At 42.0% G+C, this 21,017-nt stretch overlaps 3 pseudogenes; all 3 read right to left on the bottom strand.

The window, feature by feature from the left end:
• Nucleotides 1-202: 202 nt before the first annotated feature.
• Nucleotides 203-21,017, bottom strand: part of LOC102553826 (uncharacterized) — a 55,488-nt pseudogene continuing 34,673 nt past the window's right edge.
• Egln1-ps6 (egl-9 family hypoxia-inducible factor 1, pseudogene 6) lies at nt 1,063-6,485 on the bottom strand (annotated as a pseudogene).
• Rrs1-ps15 (ribosome biogenesis regulator 1 homolog, pseudogene 15) lies at nt 7,825-20,622 on the bottom strand (annotated as a pseudogene).

Genomic DNA, 21,017 nt, shown 5'->3' with positions numbered 1-21,017 from the left:
GCCCAGCTAGAGCAGTGACAGAGGAAAAAGAGAATAAAAGAGAGTAGATGGCCTAGGCAAGGGATAACTGAAGTTCTCCTTGTGACACAAGCTACTTTCCAGGATGTTGCCATTAATCCAGTTTCTGTGTCAATATGGCCCCCAAAACCTAATCTCCTATCATTGGAGCACATTTACTGACACAATTTTATTGCAGTTAAAATTTTTTTTGCCAAGCTGTGACTGTTTATTAACTGACCAGATTATAAAAATATCACAGGCAATACCTTAGTTCATCCGTCTAATAAGCCTGTTTATCTGGTCTTCCCTGTTGCCAGCATCTCCACCTTCAACGAAGTGAGTTGTCTTTTTCTTCATTCCACCTCGTGGAGAAGATAGTTTGAAGGGCCATAGGAAGTTATTTGCTTCCTTGAAGCGTTTCCCAACTGTATAGATCTTATGAGTTAGATCCTCCATGTAGATGATGCCAAATTTACCTAGAGATCGAGCAATCAAGGAGTTATCTGTCAAGGCAATGCATATTTTATTGATTTTGCCAGAGCCTCGCTTGTAGATGAGCTCATTTACTGACTTCAGGTTGGGGTACCCCCATGCAATGTACGGTTCCACAGTCCTCAGCATGTTAATTGAAGCCTTGTTGAGCTTAACAAAGGTGGCATTGAAGATCTACCGAGGACGAAGCAGCTGCAACACCTTGCGCACCTTTGGGCTTACTCCATTGATGCCTCGGGTTCTGATGACAAAGGCCAATTCTGGTTCTGCAGGCACATAGAAGTTCCCAGCTTTCCTTGCCATCCTAGCCATGCGAATCTCAGTACATATGTCTGTACTCCTTGTGATAGTGCCTTGCCTTCTCCTAGATGAGCTTCCTCCTTGCCTTTTGCAATGTCTTCAGGGCAAACTTCTTCCTCAGGTGCTTCACCTTCAACTCTGCGAAATTCCTTCCATTTTTCTCAAGGGTTTCTGGCAAAGAAGGAACCTTTTTCTTCTTAAGGGTTCCTGGCGCAGCGGCAACCTTCTTTTCCTTCTCTGGTACAGCCTTCATGGTTCCAGCTGGAAAAAGAGAGCTGCAGTTAAATTTCTAATACATGCCTTTTGAAAACAGATCCAAAGGAGTGGTGTTGTAGCTCCATTCATGACCTCTTCTCTCCCAATCAGCACCCATACTCAAATGACCTGTGAACATCTTGTTTCCTAAAGACAGGTGTGGCTGTCTCTTTTACTTTTCTCCGTGGGTGGTTTAGTTAGAATGACCTTACCACACCAGCCCATCAATTACTGGCTTTCTAGCTTTAATGATTTAGGAAAATTTATGTTTGTTGATAACGGAAATCTCCCACTGTAGTAAGCAATTTGTTCATGTTCTCAAACAGAGGAAGAAAAGAGAGAAAAAGTCTGCCTGCCAGGCATAGTCAAGGCAGGTCAAGGCCTATTGGCAGATTTCTCAGTCTGCTGAGGTATGGAACAATAAGAGGAGACGTATTTGAGGCTTAAATTTCTATGGGCCTTGGTGGAAAAAACAGAGAGGTTTGGGGAATGGGAACAAATGAATTGTATATTTTAAAAATTTGTTTCTGTTAGCTTGTGGTCATGTTTCCCACAGTACCATAGTAAAATAAGGCTTTGAGGAAACACCTGCTGGTATTCAGCAGCAGTCACCCATAACTGAGTCTTGCCTCTTCTTTTTGCCTTTCATATAATCAGCCTCATCTGCCCCTCAGAGGATGTTTCCACTTCCTACTGGCCAGTCCACAACATCCCAACACCAATGTAGGCCATGCAGTTTCAGGAAACTGGAATTTCTGAAAAGCCCATGGTATCTGGAAAGCAATATATCCCATTGTATATCCTGGAGCTCAGAGTAAGATGTTGCAAAAACAGGAAAACTGACTGATCTCCCATTTCGTATTTTCAAAAAGAACAAATAATAGAAAAACTTAGTTTCTTCCTCCTCCCCATTACAGAATCTGATTTAAGCCCTGCACAGTGTGCTCTCCTGGATCCATGGATACTAAACTGAAGGATCTGGAGATGCCAACCACTCAGATGAATTCAATGTCTGCTCAACTCAGTCCATTGATTCACTTTGTCCCACTTACTTATTCCTGCCAATGAAGTTGTTAGACAAATTGCTTACACTCATGGCATGGGTAAGGAGATTCTGAAATGAATTCTAATAACTTATGAAAGGATTCAGGAAAGGAATCATGACTGTATGGTACTAAAAATTACATATGGAGGAGGAAAGCCCTACATCACCTGGTTACTGGATCCCCCTGAGATTTTGCTTCTTATGTTTTTATTTAAATATTTTAATATTCTGTAATGTTGCATTTTTAAGTATAAATTGTATTTACTAATGGATGAAACCTGTCACAGTTGCCTGGCTTCAAGCTGAAATATCTGGCAGGTGTCTCTGTTCATCCTGTCCACATGACCCTGAGTCCACAGAAGGCAAATAAGAGGCTATAGGTGATGGGGGCACTGCCGGATCCAAGGCCCTGCTAGCCATTTTGCTGACTGATTGTGGCTTGAGTTCAATATTCACACCTTCCTCACCTATTAAGTATTTTATTTTAGCTTTTGCTCACTCATCTGCCGCAAAATAGCAAACTGAATACCTTGTAGTGTACGCTGTCTGTACTTGATGGGAGTTATGCCTAGAAAAACAGCAGTCCATCAAATTTGGGTTTAATGACAGCAAACTAGGCTTTGCCTTCTGGAAAAATTTGAAGGATACCTCCACTTACCTTGGCATCCCAGTTTTTATTTAGATAATACATACAGTTCATGCATCTTCCATCTCCATTTGGGCATTTGACGTGATGGATATAGCCTGTTTCATTGGCTAGCTGACAAGCAACCATGGCTTGGCACTGCCCCACTCTGAACTGCACTGGCTGAACATAATAGATGGCCAACTCCAAATATCCTCCCATTTCATGTCAATGAAGAAAAGAAAAGCAGACTCAAGGCAAACAGCCCTCTGGGAAAGGAAAGCATGTTCTACTCAGGTCCTCAAGTCTCAGCTCAGGAGACCAGCCAGCATGATACAACAAGAAGATAATATCCACAGAGGCATGGAGTACCCTTGTGTTCTGGTTATATACATGTGATCAGTTAATGCTGGACAGAGTCTCAACAGAATCCCTTGGTCACCTGACCAATAGCAGGGTGTGTCATGTCTGAAGGCAGATCTTCACCTGCTGCTAGTCAGTACCACATCTAGATATCCCGTCAGCACAGGAAATTTGTTTTAGTTCCTCAGGATGAAACAGAGTGCTCACCAGAAGGCCAAGGGAGTATGACAAGAATTGGGGGCCAAAGTTTCTTTCAGCAGTTTATCCTGTAGTTGCCCACCTCCCCGCTGCTGTGGGGGACCAGTCGTCCATGTTGCTCATGAGCAGGGCAATGGGTGGTCTCCTTGCCATCAATCCAGGTGATTTTGTTCCTCCTAGATGTCCTTGGAAGAGTCACACTTCTGGCTGTCCAGCTGCCTGTATGTGAACTTGCCAAAGCCATGCACCTCTTTGATGATCTGCTGCCTGGTCTTTCTTCCCAGGAAGTCGTCCATTATGCAGATGCTGTACTTGTTTTTGCACGGCACAATGCACTTCCGGTGCCAGTTTCATCGCAGACAGAGGCTTGCTATGCCCATTGGGCCACAGCTCTCCACCAGGACTCAGCGCCTCCCAGCAGTCACCAACCGCTGAACACAGGCTGGCGCCCTCACACCCAGAAACCTGCTAGGTGGAGGATCCTAGCAGCTGGGCTGTGGCTGGCCTGGACAGTCTCTGAACCAAGTATTGATCAGGCCGCAGCTCCGGGTGCTTCACCCTGCAGGGTCTCAACGTGGGGCAGTGCACACCCTGCTGCGCTCTGGGGTACTCTCTGCCCTGGCACACCAGCTTGTGCTTCTTCCAGTCCTGACTATGCTGCTACTTGCCAGCAGCACAGTAGGTTCTCCATCCTGCTCCCCCAACCCCCACCCTTGCACAACTCTTGCACCTGCCAGTGTCACTCTCCAGCACTCAGCATGTTGTGCCTTTCACTGACACTGGATTTGGCCTTTCCTGCCTTGCCTGGAGCTGCCAAGCACTGCAAGGTGCCTGAGAGGGTGAGTACTGCAGGGAGCAGGGGCCCATTGGGCTGTATCTTGGTCAGCAGGCAGGGCAAGAGCCCTAATGTGAGAAATACAATGAAAAATGAAATGTAATATTTAAGAAACACCCTGTATAAGGGACTGCTAGGTGTTAGCCCTATAAGAATGTGCCATGAGAGACTAATGTATATGCTCCAAAGAGGATTGGCCAAACATAGCTTAAAAACCCAGGTCTGTCTACCACAACGCACTCTCTCCCAGAATCACACTCATTTTCACAGAGTCATTGAGTCCACCAACCCAGATGCCCATCACCAATTGAGAGAAATCCACTCAGTGGATCGAGTTCCAGCAAGCAAAAGGACAAGTAGGTTGTGGAACTTACCTGAGAGGCAGACAGTGCTATGGGCCAGACAGTAGGTTAGTCAGGAATGGGTCTTGTGTGACTGCGATTCTATTTCCTCATCTGCTGGGCAAATACAGGACTACATTCTATTACTTATTTCCAAGTCTGAGGCTTCCTTCTTGCCCCTGTTTGCCACAGTTCACATAGTTGGCAGGATCCATCTTGAGAGATGCTAGGACCTAAACTAGAAAACAAAACTGGAACCTGGTTAGCCATACTGCTAACTGTGGACTATTATATTCTGGGCGGTAGAATTTGGATATTCTCCTAGTTACTTCTGAGACCTCTCACTCATTGGGTACTCTCTTGAGTCTCTTGAGTTTCAAATTACTCAAGTTAAAGGGACTCCAAGAAGACAACCCTGACCTAAGTCTGGGGAAGAGCAGGTCACTGGCAAACCAATAGACCGAGTTTCTGGAACCTCTAAGGTCGAGACCTAGAGAAGTGGAGGGCTGGAGCCCACCACCCATGGCTGAATGACAACAGGAAGTCAAACTGGACCTAGATCTGGGGAGGAGCAGTTCAGAAGGGCAAGTGTAGAAGTCACCCTTACTTGATGAGAGAGTGGTTACTGAAAAGACTAGTGAGACAGGAGGATAAATTATTCAACAACGTATTACAACGTCCACCGAAAAGACATTTTATTTAGTATTTGAAAACGAAGTCAGTAAAGGCTCTTTACAACACTGCTAGTAAATTGGTCTAATGAGTGGAGTTAAAAGGCTCATCAAGGGTTTAAAGAAGGCAAAAACAAAGAATCGGGAGACCTCTGACTTGGTGGAAAGGGCTTGGCAGGATACTAACTGCATAGTTAAAAATAAAACTAAGTAGAAGAAGGGTAAAATTCACATCCCACTAACATCTCCACAGTAGGTGGAATGTATAATGGAGAGAGCAGCACAAAAGGAAGTACTGAGTAAGCTTATGAAGACTATAGTTGATTCAGACAAAGACAGACTTATGGGCAAAAGGCTAGCCATGAATATTACCAAGAAATGGAAGAACTCTAACCCTTTCAAAAATGCCCTGAAATTGAATGAAAGAGGACTGGGCCCCTCATTATCTTTAACAACCTCCCAATTCCACAAACCAATATGGGGAGCCTGGCAGGCCAACCCAATACGTGAAGTCAGAGAATACAGCCTACAGGAATTAAATGAGCTAAGGAAAGATTATGCCCGAAATGTCATGAAGGATGCAGCCTGTACAGTAAAACTGTGTGAGAAGGGAAAAGATGCCATATTATTATCAGATAAAGAAATGTGCAAAATTAGGAACATGGTGGAAAATCCCACTGTGTTTGAAACTCTAGAACACATATTGGAAAGCTCTGAGGAGATACACACCCACTGCTTAATTGGACAACTGCAGCTTTGAGGCATGCGTTCCCCTCTTTAGGTTTAACTCAATTTGAGGCATCAGTTGAAAGGCATACTCTGCAGGAAGCAATTCAATTAGCAAGAAAACGAGGGAGTACTTTATTATATCTATAACCAGGTTCCTACCCCACAAGCAGCACCAATGTTGCCCCAATTTAGGAAAATCCTGGTAAAAGGAGCTCCATAACATATCAGGATGACTCTAGCTGGACCACTGTAAGGAAGTCAGACCCTGGCACACACCATAGACCTCTTAAAAGCATGCAGAGTGTTAGAATGAGAGAAGGTAATACCTCTACCCATTAAGGATAGAAAGGTGGATGGAATAAGAAGACTTAAAAATATTAGATCATTTGAAAAAACAAATACCCACCTCCCTCTTAGACCAGGACCAAGCAGATCATTTAATACCATCAGATGCCTCTTTGGACAAGCTCCTAGAAGACCATTTTTAGGGCAGAGGGGGCCCAATGGCCAAGGACCCACAAACCTAAGATACAACAACCAAGGACCAAACGCAGGTGCAAGGCCATGGAACGGGTGTCAATTCAGGAACAGTCTGAGAGGCCGTCTTACATCCAAACCCTTCAGATCCCATGGTTGCAACATCTGAAACCCAGAATAGCACTACTAGTTGTGCTTCTCAATGGCGCCACTAAGATGGTAAAATGGCTATTGGATACTGGTAGTGAAATAAATGTATATACCCAAGAAAAAGGACAAATTTTAAACATAGGAAAAGTGATAGGCCATATAAAACTAGAAGGAATTGGAGGAAAAATTAAAACCCCCATAACCAAATTAACATTGTAAGTTTATGACAAAAATTATGAATTGGACTTCACTTTATGTAGTGCCCAGAGAATATATTAGGACTGCAGACCATACACAATTTATTTTCATGATTTTTAAATCAAAAAGGTATATCAAGGGTACTATTAGCCACAGTTAAAATCCCATAGAGAGAATTTCCCAAAATACCACCCTCCTTCACAAAATAATACTCCATAACGGGGGGATGGAGGAAGTAAAAGAGACCATAGAAACTTTACTGAAAGAAAACATCATAGAACCAGCACAGAGCTTCAACTATAATAGTTCCATTTGAACAGTTAAGAAAACAAATGGCCAATGGAGATTCACAGTAGACTACAAAAACATAAATAAACTTACAGAACAAATGCCAGGATAATTGCCAGATGTAGAAGACATACTCCTAAGAAGAAGACAAGTGGCACCTAAATGGCTAGCCACTAGAGATCTAACAGACATGTTCTTTGGAATTCCTTTACACCCTAATTATAGGGAAATAACTACATTGACATGGGAAGGTAAACAATACCAATTTACCAGGGTCCCACAAGGATATAAAAACAGTCCAATCATAGTACATAATGCGTTAAGATGGGCATTAATCTCGTTTCAGAGACCACAGGAAGTCACCATCTTTTCATATAAGATGATGTATAACTAATAAATATCAAATGAGAAACAGATACTACAGAAAACAGTAGCTGATTTAATAGCACACTTAAGAAATGAAGGATGGACAAGGGCGGGGAGGGAGTGTAAAATTAACTCAAATAAATCAGTTGCCTTCCTCTATACAAAAGAGAAACAAGCCGAGAAAGAAATTGGGGAAACGACACCCTTCATAATAGACCCAAATAATATAAAGTACCTCGGTGTGACTTTGAACAAGCAAGTAAAAGATTTGTACAATAAGAACTTCAAGACTCTGAAGAAAGAAATTGAAGAAGACCTCAGAAGATGGAAAGATCTCCCATGCTCATGGATTGGCAGGATTTTTTTTTAATTTATTTAATACTTAATAATAATTCTTTGGTTTCCAGGCAAACATCCCCCACCCCCTCCCCTTCCTTATGTGTTCCCCTCCCAACCCTCCCCCCATTGCCGCCCTCCCCTCAACAGTCTAGTTCACTGGGGGTTCAGTCTTAGCAGGACCCAGGGCTTCCCCTTCCGCTGGTGCTCTTACTAGGATATTCATTGCTACCTATGAGGTCAGTCCATGTATAGTCTTTAGGTAGTGGCTTAGTCCCTGGAAGCTCTGGTTGCTTGGCATTGTTGTACATATGGGGTCTCGAGCCCCTTCAAGCTCTTCCAGTTCTTTCTCTGATTCCTTCAACGGGGGTCCTATTCTCAGTTCAGTGGTTTGCTGCTGGCATTCGCCTCTGTATTTGCTGTATTCTGGCTGTGTCTCTCAGGAGCGATCTACATCCGGCTCCTGTCGGTCTGCACTTCTTTGCTTCAACCATCTTGTCTAATTGGGTGGCTGTATATGTATGGGCCACATGTGGGGCAGGCTCTGAATGGGAGTTTCTTCAGTCTCTGTTTTAATCTTTGCCTCTCTCTTCCCTGCCAAGGGTATTCTTGTTCCCCTTTTAGAGAAGGAGTGAAGCATTCACATTTTGATCATCCGTCTTGAGTTTCATGTGTTCTAGGCATCTAGGGTAATTCAAGCATTTGGGCTAATAGCCAGTTATCAGTGAGTGCATACCATGTATGTCTTTCTGTGATTGGGTTAGCTCACTCAGGAGGATATTTTCCAGTTCCAACCATTTGCCTACGAATTTCATAAAGCCGTTGTTTTTGATAGCTGAGTAATATTCCATTGTGTAGATGTACCACATTTTCTGTATCCATTCCTCTGTTGAAGGGCATCTGGGTTCTTTCCAGCTTCTGGCTATTATATATAAGGCTGTGCTGAACATAGTGGAGCACGTGTCTTTTTTATATGTTGGGGCATCTTTTGGGTATATGCCCAAGAGAGGTGTAGCTGGATCCTCAGGCAGTTCAATGTCCAATTTTCTGAGGAACCTCCAGACTGATTTCCAGAATGGTTTTACCAGTCTGCAATCCCACCAACAATGGAGGAGTGTTCCTCTTTCTCCGCATCCTCGCCAGCATCTGCTGTCACCTGAGTTTTTGATCTTAGCCATTCTCACTGGTGTGAGGTGAAATCTCAGGGTTGTTTTGGTTTGCATTTCCATTATGACTAAAGATGTTGAACATTTCTTTAGGTGTTTCTCAGCCATTCAGCATTCCTCAGCTGTGAATTCTTTGTTTAGCTCTGAACCCCAATTTTTAATAGGGTTATTTGTCTCCCTGCGGTCTAACTTCTTGAGTTCTTTGTATATTTTGGATATAAGGCCTCTATCTGTTGTAGGATTGGTAAAGATCTTTTCCCAATCTGTTGGTTGCCGTTTTGTCCTAAGCACAGTGTCCTTTGCCTTACAGAAGCTTTGCAGTTTTATGAGATCCCATTTGTCGATTCTTGATCTTAGAGCATAAGCCATTGGTGTTTTGTTCAGGAAATTTTTTCCAGTGCCCATGTGTTCCAGATGCTTCCCTAGTTTTTCTTCTATTAGTTTGAGTGTGTCTGGTTTGATGTGGAGGTCCTTGATCCACTTGGACTTAAGCTTTGTACAGGGTGATATGCATGGATCGATCTGCATTCTTCTACATGTTGACCTCCAGTTGAACCAGCACCATTTGCTGAAAATGCTAGCTTTTTTCCATTGGATGGTTTTGGCTCCTTTGTCAAAAATCAAGTGACCATAGGTGTGTGGGTTCATTTCTGGGTTTTCAGTTCTTTTCCACTGGTCTATCTGTCTGTCTCTGTACCAATACCATGCAGTTTTTATCACTATTGCTCTGTAATACTGCTTGAGTTCAGGGATAGTGATTCCCCCCTGAAGTCCTTTTATTGTTGAGGATAGTTTTAGCTATCCTGGGTTTTTTGTTATTCCAGATGAATTTGCAAATTGTTCTGTCTAACTCTTTGAAGAATTGGATTGGTATTTTGATGGGGATAGCATTGAATCTGTAGATTGCTTTTGGTAAAATGGCCATTTTTACTATATTAATCCTGCCAATCCATGAGCATGGGAGATCTTTCCATCTTCTGAGGTCTTCTTCAATTTCTTTCTTCAGTGTCTTGAAGTTCTTATTGTACAGATCTTTTACTTGCTTGGTTAAAGTCACACCGAGGTACTTTATATTATTTGGGTCTATTATGAAGGGTGTCGTTTCCCTAATTTCTTTCTCGGCTTGTTTCTCCTTTGTGTAGAGGAAAGCTACTGATTTATTTGAGTTAATTTATACCCAGCCACTCTGCTGAAGTTGTTTATCAGCTTTAGTAGTTCTCTGGTGGAACTTTTGGGATCACTTAAATATACTATCATATCATCTGCAAATAGTGATATTTTGACTTCTTCTTTTCCAATCTGTATCCCCTTGATCTCCTTTTGTTGTCTAATTGCTCTGTCCTGAACTTCAAGAACTATATTGAATAAGTAGGGAGAGAATGGGCAGCCTTGTCTAGTTCCTGATTTTAGTGGGATTGCTTAAAGTTTTTCTCCATTTCGTTTAATGTTACCTACTGGTTTGCTGTATATGACTTTTACTATGTTTAGATATGGGCCTTGAATTCATTTTCTTTCCTGGACTTTTATCATGAAGGGGTGTTGAATTTTGTCGAATACTTTCTCAGCATCTAATGAAATGATCATGTGGTTTTGTTCTTTCAGTTTGTTTATATAATGGATCACGTTGATGGTTTTCCTTATATTAAACCATCCCTGCATGCCTGGGATGAAGGCTACTTGATCATGGTGGATGATTGTTTTGATGTGCTCTTGGATTCGGTTTGCCAGAATTTTATTGAGTATTTTTGCGTCAATATTCATAAGGGAAATTGGTCTGAAGTTCTCTTTCTTTGTTGGGTCTTTGTGTGGTTTACATATAAGAGTAATTTTGGCTTCATAGAATGTATTTTGTAGCACTCCATCTGTTTCAATTTTGTGGAATAGTTTGGCTAGTATTGGTATGAGGTGTTCTATGAAGGTCTGATAGAATTCTGCACTGAACCAATCTAGACCTGGGCTCTTTTTGGTTGGGAGACTTTAATGACTGCTTCTATTTCATTAGGAGTTATGGAGTTGTTTAAACGGTTCCTGATTTAAATTTGTTCCTGATTTAACTTCAGTACCTGGTATCTGTCTCGGAAGTTGTCCATTTCCTCCAGATTTTTAAGTTTCGTTGAATATAGACTTTTGTAGTAGGATCTGATGACTTTTTGAATTTCCTCTGATTCTGTAGTTATGTCTCCCTTTTCATTTCTGATATTGTTAATTTGGACACACTCTCTATGTCCTCTCGTTAGTCTGGCTAAGGGTTTATCTATCTTGTTGATTTTCTCAAAGAACCAACTTTTGGTTCTGTTGATTCTTTCTATGGTCCTTTTTGTTTCTACTTGGTTGATTTCAGCTCTGAGTTTGATTATTTCCTGCCTTCTACTCCTCCTGGGTGTATTTGCTTCTTTTTGTTCTAGAGCTTTTAGGTGTGCTGTCAAGCTGCTGACATATGCTCTTTCCTGTTTCTTTCTGCAGGCACTCAGCGCTATGAGTTTTCCTCTTAGCACAGCTTTCATTGTGTCCCATAAGTTTGGGTATGTTGTACCTTCATTTTCATTAAATTCTAAAAAGTCTTTAATTTCTTTCTTTATTTCTTCCTTGACCAGATTATCATTGAGTAGAGCATTGTTCAATTTCCACGTATATGTGGGCATTCTTCCCTTATTATTGAAGACCAGCTTTAGCCCGTGGTGGTCTGAAAGGATGCATGGGATTATTTCTATATTTCTGTATCTGTTGAGGCCTGTTTTTTGACCAATTATATGGTCAGTTTTGGAGAAAGTACCCTGAGGTGGTGAGAAGAATGTATATCCTTTTGCTTTAGGATATAATGTTCTATAAATATCTTTTAAGTCCAGTTGGTTCATGACTTCTCTTAGTCTGTCTATGTCTCTGTTTAATTTGTTTCCATTATCTGTCCATTGATGAGAGTGGGGTGTTGAAATCTCCTACTATTATTGTGTGAGGTGCAATGTGTGATTTCAGCTTTAGTAAGATTTCTTTTATATATGTAGGTGCACTTGTATTTGGGGCATAGATATTTAGTATCAAGAGTTCATCTTAGTGGATTTTTCCTTTGATGAATATGAAGTGTTCTTCCTTATCTTTTTTGATGACTTTTAGTTGAATATCAAAATTATTAGCTATTAGAATGGCTACTCCAGCTTGCTTCTTCAGAGCATTTTCTTGGAAAGTTGTTTTCCAGCCTTTCACTCTGAGGTAGTGTCTGTCTTTGTCTCTGAGGTGTGTTTTCTTTAGGCAGCAGAATCCAGGGTCCTCATTGCATATCCAGTTTGTTAATCTATGTCTTTTTATTGGGAAGTTGAGTCCTTTGATGTTGAGAGATACTAAGGAATAGTATCTTAGTTTTGCTTGCTTCCTGTTATATTTGAATTTGGATGTATGCTTTTCTTCTCTTTGTTTTGTTGCCAATACAATTAGTTTCTTGCTTTCTCTAGGGTGTAGCTTGCCTCCTTATGTTGGGTTTTGCCATTTATTATCCTTTGTAGGGCTGGATTTGTAGAAAGATATTGTGTAAATTTGGTTTTGTCATGGAGTATCTTGGTTTCTCCACCTATGTTAATTGAGAGTTTTGCTGGATACAGTAACCTGGGCTGGCATTTGTGTTCTCTTAGGGTCTGTAGGGTCTGTCCAGGATATTCTGGCTTTCATAGTCTCTGATGAGAAGTCTGGGGTGATTCTGATAGGTCTGCCTTTATATGTTACTTGACCTTTTTCCCTTACTGCTTTTAATATTCTTTCTTTATTTTGTGCATTTGTTGTTTTGGCTATTATGTGACGGGAGGAGTTTCTTTTCTGGTCCAAACTATTTGGAGTTCTGCAGGCTTCTTGTATGTTTATGGGAATCTCTTTCTTTAGGTTAGGGAAGTTTTCTTCTATGATTTTGTCGAAGATATTTACTGGTTCTTTGAGCTGGGAGTCTTCACTCTCTTCTATACTTATTACCCTTAGGTTTGATCTTCTCATTGAGTCCTGGATTTCCTGTATGTTTTGGACCAGTAGCTTTTTCCATTTTACATTATCTTTGACAGTTGTGTTGATGATTTCTATGGAATCTTCTGCCCCTGAGATTCTCTCTTCCATCTCTTGTATTCAGTTGGTGATGCTTGTATCTATGGCTCCTTGTCTCTTCCTTTGGTTTTCTACATTCACGGTTGTTTCCCTGTGTCCTTTCCTTATTGCTTCTATTTCCATTTTTAATTCCTTCAATTGTTTGATTGTGTTTTCCGGGAATTCTTTCAGGAATTTTTGTGATTCCTCTCTATAGGCTTCTACTTGTTTATGTATGTTTTCCTGCATTTCTCTAAGGGAGTTCTTTACGTCTTTCTTGAAGTCCTCCAGCATCATGATCAAATATGACTTTTAATCTAGATCTTGCTTTTCTGGTGTGTTTGGATATTCAGTGTTTGCTTTGGTGGGAGAATTGGGCTCTGATGATGCCATGTAGTCCTGGTTTCTGTGCTTGGGTTTCTGCGCTTGTCTCTCACCATCAGGTTGTCTCTGGTGTTACCTGCTATTTCTGACAGTGGCTAGACTGTCCTATAGGCCTGTGTGTCAGGAGTTCTGTAGACCTGTTTTCCTGTTTTCCTTCAGCCAGTTATGGGAACAGAGTGTTTTGCTTTCAGGTGTGTAGTCTTTCCTGTCTACTGATCTTCAGCTGTTCCTGTGGGCCTGTGTCCTGAGTCCACCAGGCAGGTCGCTTGGAGCAGAAAAGTGGGTCTTACCTGTGGTCCCGTAGCTCAAGTTGCTCATGAGGGGCTTCTTTTGAGCTCTCTGTGAGGGTGGCAACCACGAGGGCCTGTGCCACCTTTTCCGGGAGACCCCATGCACTGGAGTCCCAGATGGGATTAGGTGTTTTCCTCTGGAGTCAGAAATGTGGGCAATGTGTAGTCTCTTCTGTCTTCTCAGGCATGTCTGCCCCTCTCCCTCCCATGGGATTTGGGTGCAGAGAACTGTTGACTGTGTCCCTTCAGGTCTGGGCAGTGTCTGGACTGCAGGGGTTGGGGGAACCTGCCGCTCCAGTGCCCCATCTTCCGGTTCCCAAAGGCCGTATACAGTTTCCTCTTGGGCCAGGGATGTGGGCAGGGGTGGGCAGTATTTGTGGTCTCTTCTGCTCTGCAGTCTCAGGAGTGCCCACCTGTCTGGGTGGCGAACTCTCTCTCCAAAGGGGTTTGGGAGTAGTGAGCTGTGGGCCAAGATCAGCGAGGTTGGGACTACAGCTAAAAACCGGAAGTGTCCAGTCCCAGAGGAATTTTGTCTCTGTGTGTCCTTGGACACAGGCAGGTCGCTTGGAGCAGAATAGTTGGTCTTACCTGTGGTCCCACGGCTCAAGTTTGCTCGTGGGGGGATGCTTTTGAGCTCTCCATGAGGGTGGCAACCAGGAGGGCCTGCACCGCCTTTTCCGGGAGCCCCCGTGCACCAGGGTCCCAGATGGCGTTAGGTGTTTTTCTCTGGAGTCAGAAATGTGGGCAGAGTGTAGTCTCCTCTGGCTTCCCAGGCATGTCTCCCTTTCTTGCAATTTGGGTTGTAATTTCGATGGAGATTTTTTATCTGTAGATTGCTTTTGTTTAGGTGACTTTCTTTTAATATGCTCCTTCTACTGATCCATGAGCACAGGAAATCCTCCCATCATCTGAGGTCTTCTTTGATTTCTTTCCTCAGAGAATTCAAGTTCTTGTCCTATGGTTTTTCACTTGCTCAGTTTGAGTTATGCCAAGATATTTTAAATTATTTGCAAGTATTGTGAAGGATGTTTTTTCTTTAATGTCTTTCTCTGCCCATTTATCCTTTGTGAAGGGAAAGGTTACTGTTTAGTTTGAGTTAATTTTATGTATCGTCAATTTGATGAAGTTTTTTTTTTATCAAGTATAGGAGTACTATGGTAGGATATGTTGGTTGCTTATGTATCCTATCATATTATCCTCAAAGAGTGAAAACCTATCTTTTCCCTGTCTGATTTGTATCCATTTCATATCCTTTAGTTGTCTAATTTCTCTAACTTGTACTTTGAGTGCTCTATTTTGTAAATAGGAAAATAGTGGAGACTGCCTTGTCTTGTCCCTGAAGTCAGGGAAATTGTTGCATGTTTCTCTCCATTTAATTTGATGTTTGCTGTTGGTTTGCTGTATATTGCTTCTATTATGTTGAGGTATGTGCCTTGCAACAGAATCAGCTGAGACACCAGCACAAGTCTTGCCTCTCTCAAAAAAGGAAGTTCAGTGAAAACGAAGACTTCCAAGGAAGCTTTTCAAATCTAGTTATGCAAGCACCCCATCACTGTCCATGAGTCCTATTTATACTTTCTCCAAACATAACATATTCTCCCTAGAGGCTGGCCTCACCAAAACATCACATGATTCTGACTAAGCAAAAACCATGTGGCTCTGCACTACATGATACATTCAGACAGTACTTCCTCAAGTTACTTTTAGGCAAATTTGATTCAATGACCTTTTGAATGACAGAATCAGAGAGTGGTTAAAGTGAGTAATTTACTTAGAACATTTTCTCAAGGATTTAAAATTTCTCCAGCCCTGTTTGATGAGACAGAAAGTGCTGACTTCCTGTCCTCTTTTCAGAAGTTTCTCATGACCCAACTCTTATACTATGTACATGATCTCCTCCTACCCTTGATCCTGAACTATATTATAAAGGGGTCTGGATGAAACTGATGCAAGAGTTCCAGGCAATGTGCTACAGAGTGTGAGCTGAGAAAGTCCAACTTTGTTCATAAGAGCATACCTATATTAGACACCAACTTAGTGGAAGCATAGGAGTCTGGCAAAGGAATTCTGACATCCCATAGATACCAGACTGAGAGCCAGGTTTATCTGATCCCATGTGGTTGGGTATTGTATACCCTGAACACTAGGGCCTACACATATAGCAAAGCCTCTATACACGAGCATGTACATGAAAGACTCTATCCCCTAATGCTCCTGCAAAAAAAGTAGCAAACACACTGAACAAGAGTAAAAGGGAGGAAATAATCAAACAATGCTGAATTCACTGAAATAGAAATACAGAGAAAGATATAGAGTCAACAAAACCAAGAACTGGCTCTTTGAAAAACTCAATATGATAGAGCAACCTTTAGACTAACTACAAGGCACAGGGATTGTATCCAAACTAACACAATCAGTAAGGAAAAGGGGGAAATAACAACAGAAAATGAGGAAATTCAAAGAAATCAGGTCTCAGTAGAAAAGCTTGTACTCAACAGAAGTGGGGAATCTAGAAAAAAATATGACATTATACACAGATACCATGTACAAAGTTAAATCACATTCTGTTAAACTATCTTCCCAGTTCCATAACATCTATGGAAATATAGTCTTTATAACTGTCCTAACCAAAATAGCCCCGCAAATACGAGGGCACTAGGTCTCTAATCTGGAAGGAGAGTGCACAAAACATTTTTGAAGCTTTAAAGACAGAAGATTTGGATCCAATTCCAGAACTTTTATATGTCTCCAAACATTTTCATTCATAATATCATGAAAGAAATGTTACTGCAATAGGTGTGTAACCACTCACTGTAGTTACATGTAATCTCTGTGTAATGTACCTGTCCAAGTTAATGAACCCTGCAGCATCAGTCTGGCCCACTTGTCTAAGTGCTGTGTTTGCCACCGCTATTGGTATAGTTAACTCTGGGTCAGAAACTTAAACTCATATAACAGCATGCAGTTGAGGCTTTCCTCAAAGGAACACCAGAACTCTGTATTTTTATTGCATGTGTGAAACAGTAGCAAGTTCTATTCCTGAACCATTCTGGAATTCGTATTGAAAAAAACACTGCCATTGATCCTGTTATGCTCTTACCTAATGTTGACCCAAACATGCTCATCAATGATTGTATGAGGAAACCAACATTTTCTAAATAATCTGTCTAGAGGTATTGGACACCCTACTTCCTATGAAAGTTTCTGATGTAATGCACTATATGGATGAAAACACCTTCATTAAACATGGAAACAGGTACAAAGAGGCTTTGGCAGTTACTGCAAATGAAATAATAGGGACCCAAGACTTAGAGCCAGAGTACGTGGTGAAAATGAATACTTGTCATCGCATACGAGAAAAGTCAATATCCTTTTGTTACTGCACATATCCATGGTATGATCTAAAGGGAAAGAAGTGTCCTCACAGCTTCCAAAAGGACATGAAAATCAAAGAGTAGTTCTTAACTCTCCTGGTGATTATTTGCATTACTCCATGAGATCCTTGGTTTCAAGGCTAAGGATATCATATTAATGTCTACATAGAGGCCAGAGGTTAACAGGGCACTGACTTGGCTGCCCCAAACTAGCCCAAAGAACAGTGGGATGTACTGACATTCTGCTGAATACTGTGACCCACCGTTACCTGAGACTCCATGGCATGACCATGGGAAATTTGAGAATGTACAAAGGACAAAAGGAGAGCTTGAGCCCAAAGATTGATGGAGGACACCATATGAAGGATTGCTCTGCCAGAAAATATTGGCAGAGCTCTGGTAACTAACCTTCACCAGGCACCCTGTCTGGGGTCCAAAATACTGAGTTGCTCACACTTAAATATGTTGTAACTAGTCTTGATAGGCTGGTCTTGTATATCTAAGCAATGTGTCAGGTCTGTAGTAATGTAAATCTAAAACAGGGTAACTTCTTTCAGAAGTGGGCAATGTGAGGTGCTGAGACTATGGTCAAGAGTGGGAAACTGACTTCTCTGATATCTGCCAGATAGGGGAGATTAAGGGTACATGATTGTTTTTAATGAAGCCTTTTCTGGGTGGGAAGATGTTTTTTCCACCAGATTGAAATGCTGAAAAAATAACTACAAATCTCTCCAGGTACTGTTCCAAGCATTTTACCACTCCCTCAGGATTGTTTCAGATAGGAGCTGAACATTCATACTCAAAACTTGTCAATTAAAGGTAATGATATATGTTTAGATAGGAAATTTATTGCTCATGGGGACTTCAGAGTTCTGGTCACACGCAAACAAAGGAAAGGACATTACAGTTTACAGCACAAAACTTTCATTAGTGTCGAAGAAAGGGTGCATAGGCCTCCTATTTAACTTGGGCCTATTGTACCACATACATGGAGGGATTCATCCATATAATTTTAAAGTTTGAAATACCTCGTGCATTGTTTTTCAGGTTCACAGGTAAGCAGTTGGCCAAAATCTCTAATCAATTCTTTCATTATCCAGGCTCTCTAGTTCTCCATAAAGGCTATTGATTGAACTATCTTGGAGATCCATTGGACTTCTGACTTCCCCAAACTTCCCCCAGTTCCCACTTTGAGCCTTGTCATCCTGATACAGCCTGCTGAAGGGGGTAGCCAATGTTAATGAAATCAATTTCCACTCTTACACCTGTGTGGTTAGGCAGCATTTTACAATGGCTTCTGCAAACCCTTTTGAAGAAGGCAGAAGCCACAGGTGACAGTGTCTAAGGGACTCCCTCAGGCACTTAAGAACAAATGAAAATTGAGGTTTCACTAGATCTGAGGCTTTTCATTCCCTATCTATCCTTGTTAGTCTTAGCTATATTATGAATACAAGATCATGGTACAGCCCACAACTAACTTGGGTCTGGACCTGAGAATTCAGGAAGGTAGATATTGGAGAACTCATAGTTGATGAGACCATGTAAAGGACAGTGCCTGTTGAACTTTGCCCACTGATGTCTACTTTAATTTTCTGGTTGTATTGGAGATTGTGAGGATGTGGGACTTTGACTTATTTTTTTCTTATGCAAAGGTAAGTTTATTAAGATAAAAAAAGACAATGAAACAGGGAAAAAAGACAATGAAACAGGGAAAAACTTCCAGGACAGAAAGTAACATGGTATCTGTTGGATGTGGCTGCTCATTTGTAACCTCAGCACTCGGCCTGAGTGAATTCCAGGCAGACTTGTTTAGCTCCATAGAGAATTCCAGGACAGCATTTGCTAAATCTAAAACCCAAGCCAATTAAACAAAAACCACCTGCTACAAATAAAAGGACAGTCATTTTTCTGAGTAACTAGGTTAATTACCATTATTTAGTGTGGTTCCAAATTATTGTGTCAAATGCACCACCTGAACTAAGATCAAGAATCACTATATTTATTTAGAGTTAGTGCCAAAAAATTGAGTTTTCCGAGTTCAAGGAGCCTTTTTATAACCATTGTAACTTTGTTTTTTGCAAGCATACTCCATATTGGTACCCAGGTCACTAGCTTCACATACAACTTTTAATGACAGCAAAAGTTAAAAGCAACACCAGGTACCTGTATACCTTTACATACTTGTAATTTCCCCCCCCCATTCTCCCTGCTTTGATAAATATACAAGCTTTATTACAAAAATAAAGTGAAATGTTGAAACCAATCTACTATACCCTAGAAATTTGATCAACCTTTACCCAGCTTCCAAAGTCAAGATAAAAAGGCAGGCCTTAACTTATTTTTGGTTCTGACCATATTAGTTCTATAATTCTCATATTCTCAAAATACATCAACTTCCTGTCAGCGTCTCCATTAATTCATAGTACAGCACTGACTTGAGAGGAGGCAAACCTGTCCTTTCAATGTCAAGCTCATTGAGGACAGCGGCCATCTCCTGAACCAGTCTACAGTACTTACATTTCTAGCTTTTCAGATCAGGTCCAGAGGGGAAAACACTTCTTTCTCCTCTTCACTCCTTGGTTTAGAACTCCTTTCTTCTTGCCACCAAAAGCCTGCAGCCTGGAATGCTTCTTGCCCCATAAGCCTCCTTTTGTTTTCCCTCCTTGACCTGGCAGGCCACCCTTTCTTCTGCTTGATAGTCCTTGCTGGACTATTTTTCTCTTGCCTATCTACCTCATTATCCTCCTCTTGGCAAACTCCTCTTGGTCTTCTTCCCTCATCTGCTTATTGGTGGTCTTGGTCACCTCCAGAGGAGGATTCTTGTTGTTCATGACTCGAAGTAGCTCCAATTGGTTCTTTTTCTTGGTTGCGAAGTCCCAAAAGAGGGTCTGAAACTTCTTCTTGCCAGAGACCTGGGGGGCTTTCTCTTTGGGGAGATGCTCCTGGAAGCATCCCACCAAAGCTGTGGAGACCTCCGGCACTTGCATGGTGCGGCCTCTGGTGTTACTTGGTTGCAGCCGTCCGAGTTGGGCATCTGCATCTTGTGCGCGTGGGCAAGGTTCTGCAGATCGTTCAGCTAGCTCTTGTCCACACATTCTTTCTTGGCCTGAGTCCTCTTGGTGAACTGGTATTCCTCCACGGGATCAGCGCTCCTAGGCACCTCAATCAGCCACTCCTAAGTGTCATCCTGGGCAAGCTTGTAGCCAGAACAGCATCGTCACTGGCTACTCGCCTCTTCCCAAAGGATGTTGTTCCTCTTCTTGGGATGGATAACTTTAAGGCACTCGAACTGCTGAAAGCAGGTGAGTGGCAGTGGCTGGTGCAGAGGTTTCTTTCAGGGCAGACTTGTGGCGGGCTCTTGCAAAGTACACTACCACTGCCTCCTCCATGGTCTCAGTCTGGGTCTACAGCTGCCATGGCTGGTTCATGAGAAGCTGCCTGTTTTCCTGCGCCAGGGACCACAGCTCAGCCCTTCTAGAGGGCCTGGCCTGGTACAGCACCATCAGGGGGTTGCTGTCCAAAGCCATCAGGTTGCCCAGTTCAAACTCCAGCTCTAGCTCCTTGTGTACCAGAATGCATTGCAGCTTCTCTGCTTCTTCCTGTCCTGCCTTGACCAGCAGCAACTCCACACTCTGCCCCCCCCCATGGCTCTTGCTTGAGGCTCGGTTCTTTTGAGGACTTTAACTTTTAAGAATGGACAAAAAGTTTACAATTTGATGTTTTCCCTATACGTGAGGACCTATGTTGCCAGGGCAATGGAGTTTTCATTGCACAAAATGAGAATGTAAGACAGATTTCAGGAAAATACATGGGTGAATATATTGAAACCATGTCCCCTCTCAAGGCATACTCAAAGGAACAATATACTCCAACTTACATACATTTAAAGGTGTAGGAAAAAGATATTGGCCTCTGGGAAACAGCAAAAACTGTGGTAATTGGACTGTATGTCACATGAATGGACCCTGGTTTATATATTTCAAGGAGAAGAATCTCCCTCATTCAAGGTCTTTAGATCTTTGGGTGTTAACAAATAGTTTATATACCCATATCAAGGTCTCAACCAACTCTCCCT

This window comes from Rattus norvegicus, chromosome 6 (genome assembly GCF_036323735.1).
Source record: "Rattus norvegicus strain BN/NHsdMcwi chromosome 6, GRCr8, whole genome shotgun sequence".
Taxonomy (NCBI): domain Eukaryota; kingdom Metazoa; phylum Chordata; class Mammalia; order Rodentia; family Muridae; genus Rattus; species Rattus norvegicus.
Note: the sequence above shows the minus strand (reverse complement) of the source record. Positions and strands in the feature narration are given on the sequence as shown.